At 39.5% G+C, this 23,375-nt stretch overlaps 1 protein-coding gene across 8 annotated transcripts in view; it reads left to right on the top strand.

The window, feature by feature from the left end:
* The window catches only part of LOC121868730, a 116,213-nt gene that overhangs the window by 8,802 nt on the left and 84,036 nt on the right, over positions 1 to 23,375 (top strand). The window contains exon 1 of one of the 8 annotated variants that reach the window (XM_042369618.1): positions 12,465 to 12,526. The exons of the other annotated variants lie outside the window; for them this stretch is intronic. The gene's annotated coding sequence lies outside the window, so the exon portion shown is untranslated. Of the gene's footprint in view, positions 1 to 12,464; positions 12,527 to 23,375 lie in introns of those variants that run through there. 8 annotated transcript variants of the gene reach the window in all.

Here is a 23,375-nt window from a genome sequence, read left to right on the forward strand (position 1 = left end):
GCTCAGCATTCCATACAAAAGTTGCATCCTTCCTAAGTAGCGTAGTCAAGGGTGAGGCTAATGTCGCATAACCTTTAATAAAAGAACTATAATATTCAGATAAACCAAAAAAAACTATGTACTTTATCAACAGTTGTAGGACGTGGGAACTGGGCAACAGTCTTAACTTTGTCATCAACTGTATGAATGCCGTCACCGTCAACTATATGACCAAAGAATTGGATTCTGGATTTTAAAAATTCATATTTAGAAAGTTTGACTTTGAGTCCTGCTGTAGAAAGTTTTTGGAAAACTTCACGGAGTTTAGCAATATGCGTATCTACATCCTTACTGACTACGATGAGATCATCTAAGTAGGCACATACTGTGGTCCCTATCAACCCTACAAACAAGGTGTTGATCATCCTTTGAAAAGTCAGTGGGGCATTTCTGAGACCGAAAGGCATCCTCAGAAATTCAAAATGGCCCAAGGGAGTACTAAAAGCAGTAATCTCTCGATATTTTTCATCCAGAGGTATTTGCCAATAACCGCTAAGCAAATCAAGGTTGCTAAATACAGCATTATCCTTGCCTAAGGATTGTAAAATATCACTCAAGACAGGCATTGGGTACCTATCTGGGATAGTATTTTCATTAACGCGCCTAAAATCAATTACTGGGCGCCAACCTCCATCCTTTTTAGGGACTAAAAATGGTGGACTATTGAAAGTGGATTTTAAATGTGTGATAACCTCTTGATCCAACATATCTTGAACCATGCCCTGGACTACAGTGTGCTGGCTATGTGGTAGTTGGTAAGCTGGTATGCAAATTGGGTTTGTGCCTTGTTTTAGGGATATGTGATGTGAGGTTAAATTTGTGTGACCTAGCTGTTCCCCAGGTAAAGCTACAATGTTTCGGTAGTCGGCAAGCAACTCTAGGAGCCTAGTCTTACCTTGAGGGTGATCACTCACCTTAACATGGGGTGTTACTTGATCTATCCTCTCGTGTCTGGTTTGTTTAATTGAAGGTGAAACACTACCAGTGGTGGGCACAGCTAAACGAAAAGTTAGCTTCGCTAACCGTTAATCTGCTAACTAAAAAGTTAACTTTGCTAATGCTAAACTGCTAAACAGCTAAAAAAATAGCAGAAGCTAATGCTAACTGCTAACTTTTATTATATGAATTTAGCTTCGTTTTTTTTTCTTTAAAACCCTTAAAAACAGACCTAGAGAGCTGAATTTTTCATATGTTGTCTTGTAGCTTAGACATAGAGCTTTCCAAAAAGGTATAGCATGCCAAGATCAGATGATGATCAAGGTGTACACAAATAATTAAATGAACAAATGAAATTAAACATTAGTTTACATTCAAGTTTCAACATACAGTACACTTTATAATCTTTATATACTGTACAAAAAGACAGAAAGTATTAAACGAATCCAAAAACTATAGTACTGTATAGCATAGGTAGCAAATAGCATCATGCCAAGATCAGATGATGATCAACTTATCAAGGTGTACACTGTACATAATTTTACAAATAATTAATTTGCATTCTCATACAACCTATCGGCCTTATTCATTATTCATGTAAATATGCAATATCAACCACATACACATTATACCAGTGCATTTTTATATAACTTATTGTTGGTCGTAGTCATGTAAATAAACAAAAAACTCTAAACTTTAATGAAAAGTAAGTTTTTAGAAAATTTTGTTTCGTGCACACCTTGGATGACATCCTGGTTATGAACTTATGCAATACTTAGCATAACCAAATATATTGACAAAAAAAATCCTAATTAAATTAACAAATAAATGAGAAATGAAATTATACATTAGTTTACAATTACATTCTATGATTCTTTCAACATACAGTACACTGACAGTCTTTATTTACTGTATAAAAAAAGTATTAAACTTTAATAATCAAAAAATTCCATTCACTCCGGCTGTAGTGGCTGGTCCTTCTCCATCGCCTCGACGTGATTCTGGTTGCCCTTCATAAACATCAGCCTCTCAAAGTTGCCATCTGACAGGGTGGCAAATCATGTCTTGTCACGTTTACACGTACTAACACGCAGTCAGCCAAGCGTGCCTGACTGGCTGTTGGAGACATGCGTCGCGGCGTCACACGCTTACAACAGACAGGAGCAAACATGTATAAATTTTGTTCGCGGAACTAAATTTAGCGGAAGCTAATTGGTCCGCTAATGGTTTCCAAAGTTAGCGAAAACGCTAATCCGCTAACGAGAAAGTTAGCTTCGCTAATTAGCGTTTCGCGGAACCGTGTCCACCACTGAACACTACCAATTTGGAATTGCGTAGGCTGTTGGGCAACATGGTTATGATAAACTAGAAAATCACACAAATAACATCCTTCTTTCAATATTCGTAATGTGTCTGTTCTGTTGAGAACTAGAACATCTGCTAAGCCACCAGGATGAATCGTGCTCAGTTTAGATTTGCGTGATAAGCCTTTAACCTTGCGTGTTTCCGTAAGACAGACTACATCCGTCCCCATGTACACGTCGTGAACAGAACATGGCAGCTCACAGCTTATGGAAAATTACAGTGGGGTGATTAGAATATACCACTGTATAAACTAGATGTATTAACCCAAATTTATTTAATTGTTATTGCCATGAGACGGGCTAATACAAGCTTGTGAAGGCTGCTATTACTAAATTTGAACCAAATTTTGGTGAAATTGCCATTTATATCCAGGAATATGCATCACATTAAATTTAATATTGTTTTGTGTATACGGGAGGTCTCCGGCTTATGTAACCCCGCTGATACGAACAGGGTTAAAATTGAAATTTACAGTATGTATTTTATTTATTGATTTATTTTTTACTTTCATTTACTCTATTTTGTCATTCTATTTCTTCTTTTGTCTTAGATTAGGTGATTTTAGATGTGTATAAGGACATAAAGGCTATGATATAGTGGAATTTTAAACATTGTATTGTAAGTATGGTATGCATGTGTTCAGATTTACCTACAAATCTTACTTACAAATGTCCTCAGGAAGGAAACCCATTAGTAAACCAGGGACCTCCTGTAATCTGAATTCAACCTATATTTTGTAATAAAAAAGCCATCTTTATGCTGCAGTACCTAAATGCGGGGTGACATTTAATTCGTGGACACATTTTATTGTTGATTAATTCTTTTATTTGAATTTTATAACTTCGGGATACCAAATATTTAGAAGAACACAGTACGGTATGTAAATAAAGGTGAAATTTACATTTCTTCATTATTTGAGAATGACTGATATGTAACTTCTGTTAGAACGTTCGCGCAAAGAAGTTATCCATAACTTGCTGAAGTGTTTCAGAAGGAATCTGACTAAAACCCTGTATGTCATTTCTAATGGTGTCTTTCATTTCAGGTAATGTTTTTGGTCTATTTGCCTAGACCTTGGAATTTAAGTACAGTAGCTCCATAAAAAATAAACTGGAGATGTAAAATCAGGTGATCAGTGTGGCCATGGAATGTCCCCATATCTTGAAAGAACGTAATTTGGAAACTCTTGCAAAATTTGCCTTGTTGCATTGCTTGTGTGGCAGGAATTGAAGTGTGAATTTCACGAATATTTCCATAATGTGTTCTTCTAAATATTTGGTATCCTGAATTATTTTTCCCTGCATATCTGTACTGTATTATGAATGATTCGTTTATTTTGTTACTCGAAGACGATTTTATATTAGCCCCCTGTACTGTACCTTATTTTGTACTTATGAAAGAATTTTGTTCCCTTTTTTTACAGAACATCAAATTAGGCTAGTGCTGCCAGTTATATTTTTGCTATACATACTGTAACTATACACCAAATTTCCCCATTAACATCCTTGTTAGGTTCCTGAAAACCACAAATTTAAGGGAAATGACGTACAGTATTTATCAATCTCCTGCTCTCACTAGTGACAGCTTACAGCCTGAATAAGTGAAAACAGGACTAATGGCATCTGGCCTGGGTTGGTGGAGGTGTGGGTTTGAGGGACAGCCCTGACACCACAAAGAACATTGTACAGTACAGTATTGTTTTGTGGCATGAGGTAGTACAGTATGGTGACATGTGCAGGGCTAGAGGTGTTGTCATTACATTATCATTATTTTTTGACAAGTGTTTACATAAATTATTTCTGATATATTTTCTTTAGAAGTCATTTAAATCAATAGAAATAAATAAAATTTATGTGAACAGGTAGAAAACTATGTTAAAATCCAATTTATTGAAAGAAAACTAAAATACTGTTCTGTATAACATTATTATGTTTGATCAGCTAGGCCAGCCAGTCAAGGTACTGTATGTTGTTGCTGTCACGTCCATGTTATTTGATATACAGTACTACTGTACATGTACAGTAGTTACAAAACCTAAAAACAAAAACACACACGCACACACACACACACACACACACACACACACACACACACACACACACACACAGCTGCTCCTCGACTTACGACGGGAGTTAGGGACCCAAATCCAGGTCGTAAGTCGAAAATGCTTAAATAATACAGTATACATAGAAAATCTAAAATGTATGTCTCTTATTCTTCTCAGCACAACAAAACTTTCACTTTTAAGCTTGCCAGCCATTTTAAAGGGAATTACAAACGAAAATTTTGTCAGTACACAGCGCAATCACTAACGTCGGGACTCGAAAATACGTAATTTGAAAAAAAGTATGGTACAACTGGGGCAGTCGTATGTCCGGGTGGTCGTAAGTCGAGTAGGTTGTAAATCGAGGAGTGGCTGTGTACACAGTATAGTCTGGCTTTATGTGGTTAATTAAACCCATGGAGGTCTGCGTATAAAGCAAAACGCGTAAATAATATAACAGAACCTATGGGAATAATTGAAATAGAGTCTGGGCGGACCGCCAGACTCAACTTTTTTTGACTATTGCCGACACAATACTGTACATTGTAGTAAAAATAACATCTTAATTTTATGATGGTAGTTTAGGACCTCTCAGGGGTGGTGGGGGTCCAGCGGAAGCCATTGTGTAGAAAGAAAAAAAAGCACTGGTTCCTGGGCATGAGTGAATATATTCTCAGAGACAGTGAGACTGACGCAGCGGCGGAGAGAGTGGGTGGCGGGGGCGGCAAGGATGCCTAGACCAATCACAGTTCGCTGCGGAGGGGGTGCATGGGTTGTAAGGATACGTGGCCCAATCACAGTCTGCGATGTCACTGGCGTGAGTCTGACGTCAGCGCCCAGCACTTCGCCCTGCTGCTTGCCGTGTACATGATGGAATTTACCGTGTAAATAATAATTATCTCTTCTGACAGGTGCCACATAAAAAATATCCACGTAAAATCAGACAATACTGTATTTCAATTTTTATCAGATGTAACATTAATTATCTAGAATGGACATAAAATTGATATATGAAGATTTTTTATTTATTTTTTATAATAGCTAACTCATAGTGATATCCTACAGTACAGTATTAAATTATGGCTGCCCATTTGGATTCCATCTTGGATTTCAGAGTGACTGCAGTAAAATTGATTATAACACGAAATAAATAATTTTCCGTTTGAAAACAGACAAATTGGGATGTAAAGTTAGTACAGTATGTACAGTATACTGTAGTAGAGACAATTTTATTCCACAATGATGGAATTTGACTTTCACTAATTACCAAATTACAAAGCATAGAATAATGCACTTAGCTAGACCAGTAATCCTTGATAAGCATGTTTACAAGTGGTTTAAATAGTGTCAGAAAAGATCAGTTACAGTACTGTATTGTATGTTATCTGAAAATATAACATTTGTAATTCACACACTGTTAAGTCCCTGAGAATATGAACTTCATTTACAGCACAGTACACTGTAGTACGTATGTAACAATGTGTTTTTATTTGGTTCTTATGAATTCATCAATTCGCAGGTGAAAACAAAATTCAAAGGGCAACTGAAGTTGTACAGTACCCAATGGTATTGATATTCAACATGCAGTGTACAGTATCATGATACAGTACAGTGCTCATATACTATAGTTACTGTAATTGTACTGCCCAGTACCCTGTATTTAATTTCTGATAACCTGTACTGTACTGTAATACATTACCAGTAGTTACTCTTTTTGAGATGAAAAGACTGTACAGTATTGTAATTGAGGCTAATTTCTTAAAATATCAAATAATAGTAGCACCACATCAGTGATATAAATTATGAATAACTGTGTTATTAGCACTGATCATGTTTAGAGTCTTTAGAACTGCTAGCTGGCTGAGTGACTGTACATAGCACATTAGTGTGAGTAATGAGTCGTCTACTCCTCAGTTGAGTTTCAGGAGTAACTAAGTTTTATAGTTATTTTAGAAGAATGATGACACATGGAAAGCTTATTTGTACAATAAACATTGTGAGCATTCGAGAATACAGTACTACAGTAATACAATAAGTTTGTGTACAGGTACAGCATTTGCAGATACAGTACTTATTATTGCACTCTGAACACTATAACCAAAATGACACAAGTAACTACAGTGCTAAGGTTTATTACATGCTTTTCTTGGACACATGTTTATGATAGTATTAACTTAATGTATCCATTTTACTGAATCCTCTTGGTCCCTAACTTTTCGCTTGGCAGATACTGTACATGTACTATACTTTACTAAATTAATTTCTTACTGTCATCAGTATTTGTATGTGAAAGGGCTTTTTCCACAGATGGAAATGTTTTCTACATAATTAATGAACATTTGGTCTATTTTCAACTTAGCTATACAGTTTTGTAAATACTGTACAGTATTAGTTCAGAATATTAAATATGTTTTTCCCATGTGAGTCACAATTGGGAATACCCTGGCCATTTATAGTATTTTTATTTATTTATCTAATATTTTCCTCTTAATATGAAAAACTTTTATGGAGGATTTTGGATACTGGTTTGATTAAAGTACGTACAGTACTGGTACCTGTATACAGCATTGTATTAACTATATTACATTTTTTATTTTTTAACGTGGCCTCCAGCCTCCTAATACATAAGAAGCTATCCTATCTGTGTTAAATTAGTTGAGCCGCAGATCTATGCGGCATTCAGTGACTGTAGCCTCATAGTCAATATCTGCAGCAGTTGTCGGAGTAGGGGCAGAAGCTCTCGTTCCCTTGAGGCAGAGCAAAGCCGACCGAAGGAGAGAGAAAGACAGTCGACATCTCATCCAGGCTGTAACATAACTGCTGGGCTGCTGCTTCTGTTTGGAGATCAACTCCACGAGTCTGGTGTAGAAACATCTTGCACTTGGGCCCATCCCACCAGAGGTTGTGAACACTAGAGGAGTGAAGCTGCCTTGATCAACGTTTTGAATTCTCTCCCCATATGCCCTTCTCTTGTCGTTCTCGTTCCTCCTATGTGCAGCATCGAGAGCTAGGTTACGGTGACATGCGGCCATGGGATAAAAAATCCTGATGTCGAAGAAAGCTCGCTGTCCCCGCGTCCAGAATCCTCGAGCACTGACGTCCACGCGGGCTTCGTTAGATGTGTTTGAAGTCCTGTGTTGGAAGATCTCGCCATCCAATGGAAGGAGGGTCGGTTCTACCATGACGTCCCAGCAGATTTCCTTCAACATATTTGCTGTGAGATCCCTTACCTCGTCATTTCCTTCAACATATTTGCTGTGAGATCTTACATGCCTCATGCATATGAAGCCCCCCTTCTTGCAGACCATGGTGTGATCGCCATCATAGGAAGAGCCACACATGCATTGGGAGGGCAAACCTTCTACTGGCCAACCGTACCTTAGAGCAATGGCATCTGTAAATTCTTGTTTATTAAGACTGAAACCATTTGCTCTTATCGGTAACGTAGTTCACCAGTTCGAGGCGCCCACCTCCTGCGCTATAGCTACTTTTTTTTCAAATTTTCTGGAACCTGCAGCAATCGTTGCTGCAACTTTTCATTTTGGCAGTGCTGTCGATCTGTCGTAATGGACCTACGACTCTTATTTACTTCGCTGGTATCCACTTCCCCTGTTGCATTCTGGGCTATTATGTGATCCGTGAGGGCTGCCGTGAGCTTAAGTGAATTTTGATGTTCAGTGGCAGCAATCTCCTCTGGATTAGTTAGTCCCATCCCTCCCAGTCTTGGTGGAAGTGCAAGAAGTGCTCTTTCTGCTGGGTTTAAGTCAGGGTGTTTCATTAGTTTGGGAATGAACTTGACACTGATAGCTTCTTCCAGAGGGTGGAGGAGGGGTCCGATCTCAGGGATGGTACGCATCAGGTAGTTCCAGCGATGCTTGACTCCATGGGTGAATGCTGCAAAGGCCGCATGTGGCTCTGGGTTAGCAATCTCAGACAGAGCTTGGATTTCACTAACCCACTCATTCACCTTTCCCGCCACGTACTCGGTCTTGAAGTCCGTAGTGCCAATTACTGCGCCTAGATGTCTTTGGCCGTCCTTAGTTATTTTGACCTCACTTCCGCCAAAAACCTCCAATGCCCGTTCATAATGTTCTGGCTTATTTCATACCTACTACATACATACATAATTTTTTTTCTCAGGAATTAGCCCACCCGGGCACAGGTCACTGACCCACATAATGATAATACTAATACTGTACTGTACTAATAATTTATGTTTTGCGTGAAATCGGTATGGCCTTAATTTCAGCAATTTTATTGCTCGTTGAATGCTTCTTAGGGATATTCCACTTTACTGGGACAGTTTAAAAAAAATTCTGGTGATCACAGCAGTGTTTCTTCATCGTTGAGGTGTGCAACATCATTCAAAGCTGATTGTCGCTGGGCATATTTCTTTTCATATACTTCGTGTGTCTTGCACATCTTTTACCAGCCGGTGTATTGTTGATTTATTTGGTTCTTGTCTTTCAGGATAAGCATTAGTGAATGCTTCAAACAGACGCAATCGATTTGGTTGCAAACTAATGTTCAACAAAGAGCACATGTTCAGCCTGTGAATACTTTACACCATCCTCTCACCCTGATTGCTATAGTTGAACTGAAGTTGAACATATAAACTTTTTTTTTTGTAACAAACCTTGTCAGAACATTCCACCAGCATTTTTTCTCAGTTTCATACATAAACACATCAATATGATCCATATTCCTTCTTCTTCCAAGTTCTTTCTATGAAGTCTGACACCATTTTCTTTGCTTGGGGCTATTTTCGTTAAGATGTGGAATATGCCGGGGCCCCCTTGGGCTCTGAGGGACTTATGTGTCCACCTTTAGCTAGAACTGGGCTTGGCTGCAGTCATCGGTGTGCCTGTCTTATATTTACCAACCACTTACAATAGCAGTTTTATAGCGGCAATTTGTGCAATATACTACATACGTGTGTTTGTTAGTGTGCAACATTTAACAAGTGCAAAGTGACAGACAATAACCAAAAAGTGTAAAGCCCTGTTCGTCAACTGAGTTTGTAAACCAACACACACACAGCATTATCATGTACTGTACAGTACTGTATGTTTTAGGGATGGTCGTTATGGTGAGCCTAGAAGTTCAATGGACTCCTGTCAAAATAAGGATGACTATACAGTACAGTATGTAGCTAATTAAAATTTTAATTCCTTCTACATTACTGTATTTTATTTAAGATATTCTTTCACTAATTAAATTTACCTAAATAATGCCAAGAAAAGGTAATTTAGTTAAGGTCAAGTTAGGCTTGTAGCTATTGATGATATAGTATTTGCAGACAAGGATATAATTACTGTATAGTATCATGTTTAGGAAACTACTGTATTGTGTTTTAGATGAAAGTTTTATACTGTAAATGCTAGTTTAACTGATATACGTATAGAGGTTTATATGTAAGGGTAACTAGTGGTGCGACTCATAGGGGTTTCTACCATATACAGTACAGATATAATCTGAATCCCAGGTCTGCACTATTCATTAAGGTCATATCTTGGACTGCTTGGAGAGAAAATTTGAGTAGGAATAAATGCTGCAGTTTTAACTTTGATACATGTATATCAGGGTCAGGTTTATTTAAGATATGCACTCAGTCATGTTAAAAGTTTGTGCTATAATGTACTCAGCTGTAAAGTTACATATATTTTGTTTCAGCTGTCCATTTTCAATGTTGTGCCATTGAATGTGTAGCCGAGTTGTTAGTAACTTTAGGGCTTCTTTTTAATCAGAGACTTGGCAGTTGACTGGCCACTTCCTCCTCCATGAAGACTTATAAAATAGCCTTCCTCTTTCCCCCAGAGTTGTGTATTGATCAGTTTGGGTGTACTGTTTTGTGGCAAAAGAATGGTGAGGCTGTCAGTCTTGTATACTGGATAATGTTATGTACAGTATTCCATTCCTGTGTTTTAATTTTTTCATTTCTGCCTTAAGAAAGAAATTGAAAGTATCATATTGTTTCTGCTTGCTGTTAGCTGTTGGAAGACATGATTCTGTATCACCCTGCCCCATTATTTCTTATTCTCAAGCTTTTGTACAGGAGGTCCCCGACTTGCGAATGGGGTTAAACTTGAAATTTACAGTACTCTGTATTCTATTTACCTGATGACTTATTTTTACTTTCATCTACTGTATTTTGTCATTCATTTTAATTCTTTTGTCTTAAATTCAGTGATTTTAGATGTACAGTGAACCCTCACTTTACGCGGTTAATTCAACCCACGGCGGCCCGCGTAAAGTGAGAAACGCGTAAAGTGAACAACATAACATGTGGGATTAATTGAAATAGAGACCGGGCCGACCCCCAAACTCCACTTTTTCAGACACAATACCTACGTTGTAGTAAAATTAACTTCTTAATTTTATGATGGTATGCACACACAATTAATAATTAAGAGAAATATCAATAATATTAGGTTTTTTAACACTTAACACAATTAATAATTAAGAGAAATATCAATAATATTAGGTTTTTTAACACTTACATTAGTAGAAAAGATGGCTGGGCACACTGGGATGGGGGGTTGGTTCCGAGGCAGAGGGCAGATTATTGGCCCTCACCTGTATCACTTGTATCAATTGTATCACTATCCACCTCAGAGGCTTGCAGGGCCTCTTTGTCAAACCCCTCAAAGTCCATATAAGTCCATATCCTCACTATCATTATCACTATCACTGACTTGGGCCGGCTGTGGTGGGTGGCGGGTGAAGAACTCGGGAATGTTTTGATGACTGGGCGACCTTGTGGGCACCCTGCTCGTGCCGCTCCCCGCGTAAAAGGGTACACACACCGCGGAAAGTGAGCATTCCGGTTTCGGCAGGGTACCGCGTAAACGTAGAAACGCGTAAAGTGGGACCGCGTAAAGCTAGGGTTGACTGTACAGTAACTTCTCCGTTACCCGGAATCCCTCATACAAGGAACTCTCTGATAGCCGGAATTGAAATTTTCTCTGAAAATCTTTCCCAACGCCGGAATTTTCTGGAGAATTCCGGCTTTGGAAGCGATTTTCCAATGGGCATATTTTCTGGAAAATTCTGAAAAAATACTCCCTATACCCGGAAAATTCCAGGGATAGGGCCACATTTTTCTGGGTTTGAGAGATGATGTAATGAACAACTTCTGGAACTTACGAGAACATTTTTCTGTTACCCGGAAAATTCCGTGGTTGAAGAATTTTTTTCCGGCTTTTAGAGAGTTGTCTTGTTGTCCGGAAGCGCTCTGCACCAATTGTTCCGGCTAATGGAGATATCAGTGTATACTGTATAAGGACTTAAGGCTATGATATACAGGTAGTGGGATTTTAAAACATTGTTTTGTAAGTATGGTTAATAGGTAGTAGGCAGCTACCAAACAGGGAGGTACTACCTCCTGGGAAGATGTTGGAAGCAAAATGTGTTGTCTGATGGTAGACCCTGCTGCCATATGGCATCACAAAAATTGTGACCAAGTCCCAGGTTGCTGATCTGACTTTCTGCCTCATTTACACACAATTACAGGGTCTCAATTGTTTCTTACTTTGACAACACAACATACATAGTGTATATTGTTTCTCACTATTGATCTTTTTTTTAGTTTTTTATTTCTGTATGGTTCTTTATTATTATTATTATTATTATTATTATTATTACTATTATTACTACTATTATTACTAGTGTTGTTATTATTAATATATAATTATTTTATTTTTAATTTTTTTTATTTTGTATTATCAATTTTATTCACTATGAACTAACTATTATTATGTTGTTATTATTATTATTATTATTATTATTATTATTATTATTATTATTATTATTACATTTTCGCCCCCTAGGCCCCGATGTGGGTCAGTGACCTGTGCCCGGGTGGGCTAATCTCTGAAAAAAAAAACAACAACCGCACATAGCATGTGTTCCGACTTAAATACACCCTCAGGAACAAAACCCATGACTACAGTATTAATTTAAAGATCAGAATTTTTTTCATAATGTTGGGTGTTAGAATATTGAGGATATGGATGATAATCGATAGACAAAAACAAATATGATTTGTTTTCCACAGAATTCTCTACAACAGTACTGTACTAGTATGAGAGCTGGTATTCATCTGAAAAATTTCATATGGTATACCTGTACAGTATTATACAGGTTAGTGTGCATTAAATGTTTTATTAAGTGACCCGGCGCTAAACATCCAGAACATAAACTTGTGGATTTTTAATGATTTGGTGTACAGTTGCCTCCGTTTATAACCGGTATAGTGGCTGGCGTGACTTGTGAGATGTGGCACCACTGTTTGTTTACATCATGGTAAAATTGGCAGAAGGGGCAGAACTACTCTCACTATAGTAACCACCAAGGATGCTAAAGAACCAATCACCACCGCCTCTCTGTCTGTGAATTTACGCATTTCCTGTGTGGTTATAGTTTTAATAAAGATTATCAAGTAGAACGTCATTGGCTCCTATCTGTTGTCTGGTGGGCGGTGGTGCCACACCTCACAAAACATGCCAACCACTGTACCAGTTATAAATGGAGGCAACTGTATATGTACCATAGTTGTTATTTTAAGCCATTGCTACTTCTTATTCTGTGTTTAGCTTTCAGTGACCAGCAGTTCATGAGATACTGTAGCTTTCAGTGACCAGCAGTTCGTGAGATACTATAGCTTTCAGTGACCAGCATTTCGTGAGATACTATAGCTTTCAGTGACCAGTAGTTCGTGAGATACTGTAGCTTTCAGTGACCAGCAGTTCGTGAGATACTATAGCTTTCAGTGACCAGCACCTCGTGAGATACAATAACTTTCAGTGACCAGCAGTTCGTGAGATACTATAGCTTTCAGTGACCAGCGGTTCGTGAGATACTGTAGCTTTCAGTGACCAGCAGTTCGTGAGATACTGTAGCTTTCAGTGACCAGCGGTTCTTGAGATACTATAGCTTTCAGTGACCAGCAGTTCGTGAAATACTGTAGCTTTCAGTGACCAGCGGTTCTTGAGATACTTTAGCTTTCAGTGACCAGCAGTTCGTGAAATACTGTAGCTTTCAGTGACCAGCGGATACTCGTGACCAGCAGTACTGTACTTTCAGTGACCAGCGGTTCTTGAGATACTTTAGCTTTCAGTGACCAGCAGTTCGTGAAATACTGTAGCTTTCAGTGACCAGCGGTTCGTGAGATACTGTACAGTGCAGTACTAGAGTTGTTTGATTCAAGGTCAAGACTTAATCATTGAAAAAATAAAGACCATAATTTTACCCTTCTTTGGTCGTTCTAGTAAACTCACAGACCTCTTATGTTCTTACCACTTCGCTTATAAAATTATGTTTTTGGCATTCATTGTAAACGACCTCGTTGCTAGACCGCCCATTATTTTTTTTCTAACATTTTATGTAGGTGAAAACACACACACACACACACACACACACTTACTTACTTACTTACTTACTTACTTACTTACTTACTTACTTACTTACTTACTTACTTACTTACTTACTTACTTACTTACTTACTTACTTACTTACTTACTTACTTTCTTTCTTTTCGCTGCACATGTGCACTGAGCTTCAGTTTCTCCCCGGCCCCCCTGTTTGCCATTAACCCCACATGCCCGCAAGCCAACGGCAGACCTTCCCCTGATTCACATAACTCCCTTTGTGTGTCAAAGATTTGCCCTGGAAAACGACCAGACTAATAACTGCCTCTTAAGCACGTGCTAAGACCTCGTTAGTCATTTTCTTTTCATTCTCCCATTTTCTCCCCCTTTCCATGTTCACTCCCCAGGCTAGCAGAGGACGCGAAGGGGGTGGGTGAGGAAAGGGGGGCGAGTGAGCGGGGAAGGAATGCATTTTTTCAAATCTCATCCAGCAAGACCCTCCCACCATTTCCAGATACGTTCACTTGTCTTTTTCTGTGTGTGTAAGCTCTTAGATCATGACACACACACGCACACACTCTCTCTCTCTCTGTCCTGCGTGACAGTGAGAAGTGATACCACCCTCAGTGTCAAGACCTTAACTGAATTACTCCGAATAGGCAAACTGTACTCCAAGCTTTGTCAATAAATTTGTTAAACTAAAACACTCTTTCTCTCTTCAACAAGTGTCAATAAAAAACTTTTTGGACGCGATGGGAAGAATTTGGGAGGAGTTCATGTGAACTGGGATTGGCTGGTAATGTTGGGTGGTGTTGGAGGGTTGCGGGGGGGTAAGGTGCTCGCTGTATGCCCAGGGTGAAACTTGGTGTGTTTTTGTTGGGGGCCAGTGTATCGTAGGACGTCTCAAGGTCGTGGTGGTCAGGTAGCGGGGACGGGGGAGGGTAGAGGCCCACCGGGGGTGTATGAAGATCCGTCTGTTGCAGGGAGCGGTGTTGTGATTGTCTCCTGTACTGTACATGATACTGGAGAACATCACTCCCGGCGTCACCCATATATCATCAAGTGTCTTTTAGTCTTATATATCATTGGTGTTTAGTAAATTAAAGGAGTGATTTTGTATTGTTTTTCTGCCCCTTTATCATCCAGAGATCTCTGTACCATAACTTGTATTACCACCTATAGTAATGTACCTGTACTTTGGTTTTTGAACTAAAGAAATCTTAGAAATAATATTGCGACTGATGAAGGACGCAGCAGTGAACCAGATCCCCAAAATGAGTGCGTGTACTCTACCGTACTGTATAATATATTTCGTTGGCCATCGGCTGTGAGTCGGACTATCAGTGTGATCGATGACGACCTCCGACGTTTGGACAATGAGTTATATGAAGCAAATACTTGTTGAGAGAAGACGATATTCCAGTGAAGGAATCTTGATCTTGGAGATATGTTAGGTAGTCTCTCAGTCACTCCTCAGAGGCCACGAGCTTCACGAGAGGAACAAGGGTGTGGCACAAAAGCAGGTGGTGTGGAGGGGGATAAGTGGCAGGATCCTTGTCACTTTGGGTCGTGGGCCAGTTTACATCCTAGACAGCGTGGCTAGTGGGTTTGTTTACTCCTTAGACACGTTGCTGATGGGTTTGTTTATTTTTTAGATACTGGCTGATGAGCTTACATCTTAACCAACGTGACTGGTTTTGTTTAAATACTAGGCAGTAACTGGTGGGTTCGTTTACAGCATCGTAGCTGGTGGGTTCGTTTACAGCATCGAAGCGTGGCTGATGGGTTTGTTTACAGCATCGTAGCGTGGCTGGTGGGTTTGTTTACAGCATCGTAGCGTGGCTGGTGGGTTTGTTTACAGCATCGTAGCGTGGCTGGTGGGTTTGTTTACATTAGCGGTAGCGTGGCTGGTGGGTTTGTTTACATTTTAGGCAATATGACGAGTGGGTTAGATTACATCCTATGATACTACAGAGTGTGAACGATGGCTGTAGTGTTTCACGTTTATTCTACCTTGCTTGTTGTTGGTGTGTTCACAAGCGAAGTATTTGGTGATTGGGATCATAATTTTGAAGATTAACCCACCCTGCTTATTTCACCTGATGATTAAACACTATGTAGAGGGGGGGGGGGCTAAGTTAACTTTGAGGTTTTTATTCTTAAGATGACATAATCTGGGGGCCTAATGTTCACATGATCCAAAGGTTGTAACTGTGACCTGGCTGGAGTGGTTTAAAGAATAAGTATATACCATATTTAAAGACTGCGGGATACCTGGTGATGACTCGAGGTTGGTTTCTTCTACGTTTAGGGGTTGTGAACACTAACTGGTAGCTTAGAGGAAGTCTTGATTACATCCTGTTGTTTGTCTTGAGTTTTGTGCTCATTGTCATTATCGTTACCTACGGTAGGTTGGGTGGGTGGCGAAAGGAGATGAAGCATTGAAATTTGGTTAGCTTACAGTGTGTGCATTGTTATCCACAGATTTAAAATAAACATAAGATTTGAAAGTTACGTATGGGTGAATTCCTGATTGGACAACACCTTCCTGTTTTATTGTTATAGAGTTTGACCTACCTTATCAACACTGTTTATTTCCTTTTGAATGTTCGTTTATCAGTATGTACTTAGTGGTATTGGGTTTTGTGGCGTCGAGTGAGTCTGGGCGGGTGCAGTAGCTGATAATGGAGTTATTGTGTTAGTTGCAAATGACAACCGTGTGACCAGCGGCTTATGTTTTGGGCGGTGCAAGTTGATATGTTTTATTTGTGAAGCTCTTGGTATGTTGTCTACTCGTGCAGTAAAAAAAAAATATAATTGTGAAGGTTAACTAAGGTGTCCTCCCCTCTATTAATAGCCACGCTTGGTTTAGGAACTCGTGGAATTCTTGTTTTAATTGCTATTTGTGTGTGACACTCCTATTTTTTTTAACTTGATTTCGAGAACTACACACTATAGTACTATACTGAATATTGTAAAGGAGCCAGACAGGTACAATGTGATGAGGAGATCTTCCCCAAGCTGAAATAAAGCTTCGTACTTGATTTACTGCTGTACAGCGTGACGAGTGCAGTCCATCCAGCACGATCTTACGAAGCTTGTTCACCTATTTCAAACTTTCACTGAAACCTTATGACATGCGCAATTTTTGCATTTGTTTCTACACTTTGTATTTATTTACATATTTACTTCTTTATTATAATTAATTATTTACTCTTATTATTACTAACTTATTGTTATTATTAGTTTTGGTTTGGTGGGGGTACATTCAGCATCTCATCACTGTGTCATGGCCGGGTTCGAGTCCTCCCCGGGACACGCGTGTGAAGGGTGTTATCGAATGTTACTATACCAAACATCGCTGGTTTCCTCTTGTAGTAGCACTGTAAAATAGAGTTCATAACAAAGATCAGACCAACCGGCCGAGCCATGTGGTCATAGGAAAGATTCAAGAGGGGCATACGTGTTTTATAAATTTAATCTCCGGCGATAGACCACATTAAAGCACGACAATGTGGCGTTCCATGAATTATATCGTGTAGTATGCATGCGTCTCGCTGTGCACACACTTCCCTTGGGTAGTTATTTTTCATCTATGGTTGACTGCTTGTGATGATCTTTGCTACGTCGTTTATGGAAGACTGCTGAGCATTATCTTGTCATATTTACACATGATACTTACTAGTGACAGAAACTAATTTCCTTGTTGTTTTACACAATTTCACGATATTTACGTAACATGCAGATTTATTATTTGTTCATTGAGTTTGTTAGTCAGGCAATACGATGGTGCAGAATCTTGGCCGCACATACTATTAAAAATTCTTCCTTCGTACAGAGAAGCGGAAGTATGCTTAAGATTTTTTTTAGGGTAAGAAGTGTTTAAGGTGACAACACACACACACACACACACACACACACACACACACACACACACACACTCTTACTTGGTCCTTGTGGGGAAGGTGTGGTGTGGCCTTATTGTGGATTTTATTTATGTATTGAACATATTTTGGTATATCTCACCAACTCCTCATCCTCGCGTTGTTGTGAATGACTACTGCAGGGGTCTTGAAGGTGGTGGGTTATGGAACAGTTGTGACCGAGTACAAAGTATACGAGGCTTAACACAAATTTGAGACCAATATAAAGTCAAGGAAGATTGAAGAATAAAGAAAAATTCTGGGACCAAGAATTATAAGATGGTTGCAAATAAGAGGAACCGCCCGGGTTCTTAAAAAAACAAAACAATGTTTTCCACGCTGAATTTTTTAGTCTTGGAGCGTTGCGAGGATCTGTTAAGTATCGTAACCATTGTTATTAAATTGCTTTGAGGTTTCATGGGAACTGATCCCCACGTTTAGGGTTAATATGTCTAGATCGAAATGGATATTCCTTGTTGTGTTACTTGGTATGCGTTGCGGCTCGGCTGTGCTGATGCTCATATACATAGTGGAGAGAGAGGAGGCATTTTGGGCTTTGTGGCCCTGTGGTATATCAGTCTGTCGCTTCGCCTAATACAGGGTGTGGTAAAATACGTCGGGTCAGGGAGTCACCTCTAAAGCTCGGAGTAAGCATGACTACCATTCTCGCTGATATGTCACATAGGTATTCCAGATTAAGGAAGTTGGTTGTTCATGGTTAAGACAGGAATTGTCTTGGGAAAGAGGAACGTGTTTCATTGTAAAGAGGATGGAGTGATCATTCGGAAGAGGAGGGATTATCATCGAGAAGAGATTTTCATTGGATGAGGTGAAGAATTGCCATGGGTAAGAGGATTAATTCTTACGAGTAATTGGAGGGATTGTTATGCATAAGGGGAGGAGTCGTGATAGACAAGAGGAGAAATTCTCATGGATAAAGGGAAACCTTATCATGGTTAAGGAAGGGAACTGTATTTTAGGGGGCATAGCGCACCCGTAACCTAGAAGTTGTGAACTCGGATGTTTTGACGTGAATACACACAAAAAGAAATCTTTTAATGTTTTGGTAAGGAGCAAATAAGTTGATAATGCTGATAACTCGTGCATATACTGTATATATATTTCTTGATAAAATCACACGGGAAAATGGAAACAACGGAGGTACTCCGTTGTTTCCATTTTCCGGTGTGATTTTATCAAGATTTATCTTATCCACGTTTTCATTGTGGATTTACATGAAATATATATATATATATATATATATATATATATATATATATATATATATATATATATATATATATATATATATATATATATATATATATATAAAATGCACACGGACAGACATACATACGTATACACAAATATGAAAAACTGTAGTTGTTAAGAAATATATTTACATAAAAGAGTCAGACTCGTAAGAGAACAACGCTGGGCATGTGGAAAAATGCATTTTAACATTCCTCGTGTTGTGCCAAATCTCTGTAAACAACGTACGTCCTTACCAACAAGCTCCAGGCTCTCTGCCCTCTGGCACACACACTTAACATGTACGGTAATACTTCTAAGTGAACCAAACACCCACACTAACGATTACTTTCTTTGTCGGTCATCAGATGTGTTTCTCTGAAAGGTTTAGTAAATAGACGTGAGTGTATGGCCAGAGTGACATGCAGGAAGTAGAATGGATTGGTTTTGAATTGTAGGAACACTCACATTTAGATTTAGGCGCGAAATAGGTAAACATTGGTTTGGAAATAGAGTAGTGGATGGGTGGAACAAGTTACCAAACATCATCATTAACTCGAATACGCTGGATAGCTTCAAACATAGGTTGGATGGATATATGAGCAATAGGGGTTGGGTGTAAATGGGACTGCCCAGTATGGGCCAATAGGCCCGCTCCAGTTTCCTCCTCCATTCTTATGTTCTTAAGTGCCGTACTTTCCACCCACCTCAGTGACTTAAAGATTAAAACCTCCTACCTCAGTAAATAAATGCTTTCATGATGGCATCTTATTGGGATTAGATTAGATAGATAGATGGATAGGATGTGGGCGTGGTCTGTCCGGGTCGTTGATGGTGTGCCGTTGAGTTCACTGAAGTGAGGGAATTGAAGAAGGAAATTTAAATGAGGCGAAGCTGCTTCCTGACACCAACATGATGGGATCAGGCTAACAGCATCTGTTCTTTCGCTTGTCTCTTTGACTGTCACCATCATACTGTGTGAGCACTCCTCAATTTTTAGAAAGGGGTTACCGCTTTTCCATTGGTCGAGATGGGTAAGAGCCTACATAATGGAGCATGGACGGTAGATTCAGTTGTGGAGGTTGAATCAGGCAGGCCAGCTAGCTGCAGCTGTTGAGAAAGGCTCAACCTTTTGCAGGTGGATCAGTCAAAGCGCCTGGGGTTGTGCAAGCGACGCCACGCTCTGTCGCATGTTATTTCAAGTTATTTCGTTGACCTTGTTTTCTCTGTCTGATGTCGGAGATTGTGTGTCACAGCTGAGGCGACTGTAGGAGATATCTCTTGGCTCCCTTTTCTTTCACTTACATCTCGTATTCGGATCTTTCTTCTTGACTGTGAAACTGCTCTTAATTGTTCTCACCCTCTTCTTACTTCATTGTTTTGTTTTTTTTTTTTTGCTTCTCGCTCTTCGTGACCCATTCCTCTTTGCTCATATACTGTAGGCTACAGGCTTTTAGTGTTGTGCTCAAATTCTTGCTTTACCAGAGGCTCAATCACAGATTATCGTCTTGGCGAGTTTCAGTGTATTGCCATCACCCGGCCCTTCGCTCCAACCCGGTTATTTTGTTTCATAAGGCTTTGCAGCGTCGTGCACAAACTTTACCTTTCACCTGGCTCAGGTCTTAGCTCTGCTGCTCAGTAAAGCAGACCGCGCCAGCAAACTTCCGTCACCCGCCCTCCGCCTGCTCCCAAACCTCGGCTTGTTGCCTCCTTCCTGCTGCTGCTGCTGCTGCTGCTCACGCTGTTATGTATGTGGTGGTAGCTGCGGCGATGGTGACGCTGGCAGTGGTATTGGAGAATGGCGCTCGCCAAACCCGGGTCGTTGGGTACGCGCGGCTTTATTTTCCATCACGTATTATAGGGTCGTGATAACCTGTAGTCTGAACTTAAGGTCATCAACGAGTTTCAGACTAGGGCACTCTTGTCCAGTGGATACCGTACTAAAACCTGTACAGTAATAATATATATATATATATATATATATATATATATATATATATATATATATATATATATATATATATATATATATATTTATTTATTTATTTATTTATTTATTTATTTATTTATTTATTTATTTATTAATTAATTAATTTATTTATTTATTTATTAGTTCAAAATAATGTGACTTACTTTCCACCCCTAAACAAACGAGGGAATCCGCCCTTCCGCCGGCTCGTTTGTCCTTCCTGCCGCCCACCCTCCACTTGTCCATTCCATCCACCAAGCCGTATGTGAGGTGGTGGGGGCATGTCAGGGTATACTAGTATATAATGGTGGGAGGGTGTATCACCTACCTAAGTATTGGTTGTGTCTTAAGGTCGCTTGTGTAGGACATGGTTTTTTTAACCCCTTGTGTACTTGCTCCCCCTCTGAGGTGAGTAAAACAGTTTGGCGTTAGCCAAATTAATTGTTAAAAGTGGTGTCTCCGTAGTGAAAGGGTTAAGGCACTTTGTGTGTGTGTGTGTGTTGGGGATAGATTTACCTCCTCTCAGATATTAGTTGAGCCCTTATTTTTGAAGGGTCAGGGGGTGCACTAGACTTGTGACAGTATAGTAGGGGCCATATGATTCTAATTATACTGTGTAAGTCTTACCAGTGTCTTCTCTGCCGTACAGTAACAGTACCCGCAGCACCTTAGTCTGCCTCCATCCATTCTTCGCCAGAGATTTGCTTAATGTAATAAAATTAAATATCAGAATGCAATGTATTTATTTAAACTTAAGGCTTTTGCTGAGTTATTGCACTTCAGTAATATTTGACATATAGATTAAACGGCTTAAAATTGCGGTTGTAACGGGAAAAACATTTCAAGTTGGGTTTTCTGATTTTTTTATGTGGGGAGTTTCCTTGCACCTTCCTCCAGTTGGTTTTCCCTTGGTAACCCAAAGTCATCATTTGGTTACTTACGAGTGGTCATGGTTTTTAAACCCCGGAAGGGAGTAAGTTTTCGTATTTCCAATGTTAAGACTTCACTGTAATTTACATCATCACACTCAAGGAGTTAAAGTATCTCGTTCAGTAGGTTAATATATTTTAGTCTGGGGTGGCATCCTACTGCAGGGATTAAACGTGGATGCTCGCTTATAGCATAGTAAACTTGGCGCCCGTAGTAGAAGTGTTGATAAATTGAACGTGATACTTTTTTGGTGTGGCTACATTCATAATAAGCATGAAGCTCTTAATGGTAAGCTAAGTGTGTGTGTGTGTGTTGTTGACATGATTTATGGATTATTAATCACATTAAAGTACACGCGCATGTAGTATATTTTAATATATGTTAGAAATTAATTACTGGAATTTCAGTTCTGCGTGTGCACACACACACACACACCTTATCTGAGTTAATCTGTCTTTCTTGTGATCAGTGAGTGCTGTTATCTATAGCCTGGTAGTCGGTAGTGTAAGTGCTATTATCCAGAGCAGACACAACCCAATAGTGGTAGGATTGTTGGACTGGGGGCGGGCGAGGTGATGGGGTGCGTGAGAAGACAAGGCTAACTAAACCTGTCAGACGGTGGTGGGCGGTGGGTCTGGCAATAGGCGGCCAATACTATCCACGCTCACTCGTTCTCTTTCCCACCACCTGTCTCACTGGGTGTCGGGGGAGCAGAACTTCTCATATCAACATTGGTCCACTGTGAGGCACCACGAGTAGGAGACGTCCTCACGTGGCCTTGTTGATAAACACTTCGTTGATTGTTTGGGAAACTTGTTAATGAGGGCGTTTTCTCCCTGTGGTGTTTGTTGATGGTTGTGTAGGAATACTGACCGCTGTGTCGGGGTAGGATTTTCATCTAATGCCAAATACCATGTGTAATTGTTTGGTCACACACACTTATTTATTTATGTATTTAACACGATAATATCTATATGAATAGTATATTTAGATATAGCCAATCGGGATTCCTCACCGAATTTTCGTGGAACATCCAAACTATGTAGTATGCTCTTAGTGTGGCTTGTGTGAAATACCGTACGGACGTTTGTCATCCCTCACCCCCCCACCCCCCTTCCCTCCTCAAAAAAAAAAAGATGCAAGGTAGATTTAGTTTTGTCCTACCCAACGAAAAGTTTGTTACTGTTTACAAACGGTCCTGTCAGGTAAAATTTCGGGTAGGGATTCAACGGAGGTGTCGAATGTTGAGTTATCTGGCTGGTGAGGTAGTAGTTTAGACCTCTACCACCCACTCGTGATTTACCTTTTGTAACAGTTTTTTTTTATATTCGTTGTTATGTTTGTGAGGAAGAAAGTATTGTTAAGAACTAGACGTTTACTAGAGTGAATGACTATTGTGTTAATAACAGGTATGGTAGGTCATTCATAATGTTGGTAAATAGAGGAATGGGTAATTGAAGGTCCCGCCAGGAATATGGTGCCCTCACGAAACACGTTATGCCGCAACACACTTCACTGGATTATGGATTACAGCTTTGTGGAGTAAAGAG

Source organism: Homarus americanus, unplaced genomic scaffold (assembly GCF_018991925.1).
Source record: "Homarus americanus isolate GMGI-L3 unplaced genomic scaffold, GMGI_Hamer_2.0 scaffold32583, whole genome shotgun sequence".
In the NCBI taxonomy this organism is placed as follows: domain Eukaryota; kingdom Metazoa; phylum Arthropoda; class Malacostraca; order Decapoda; family Nephropidae; genus Homarus; species Homarus americanus.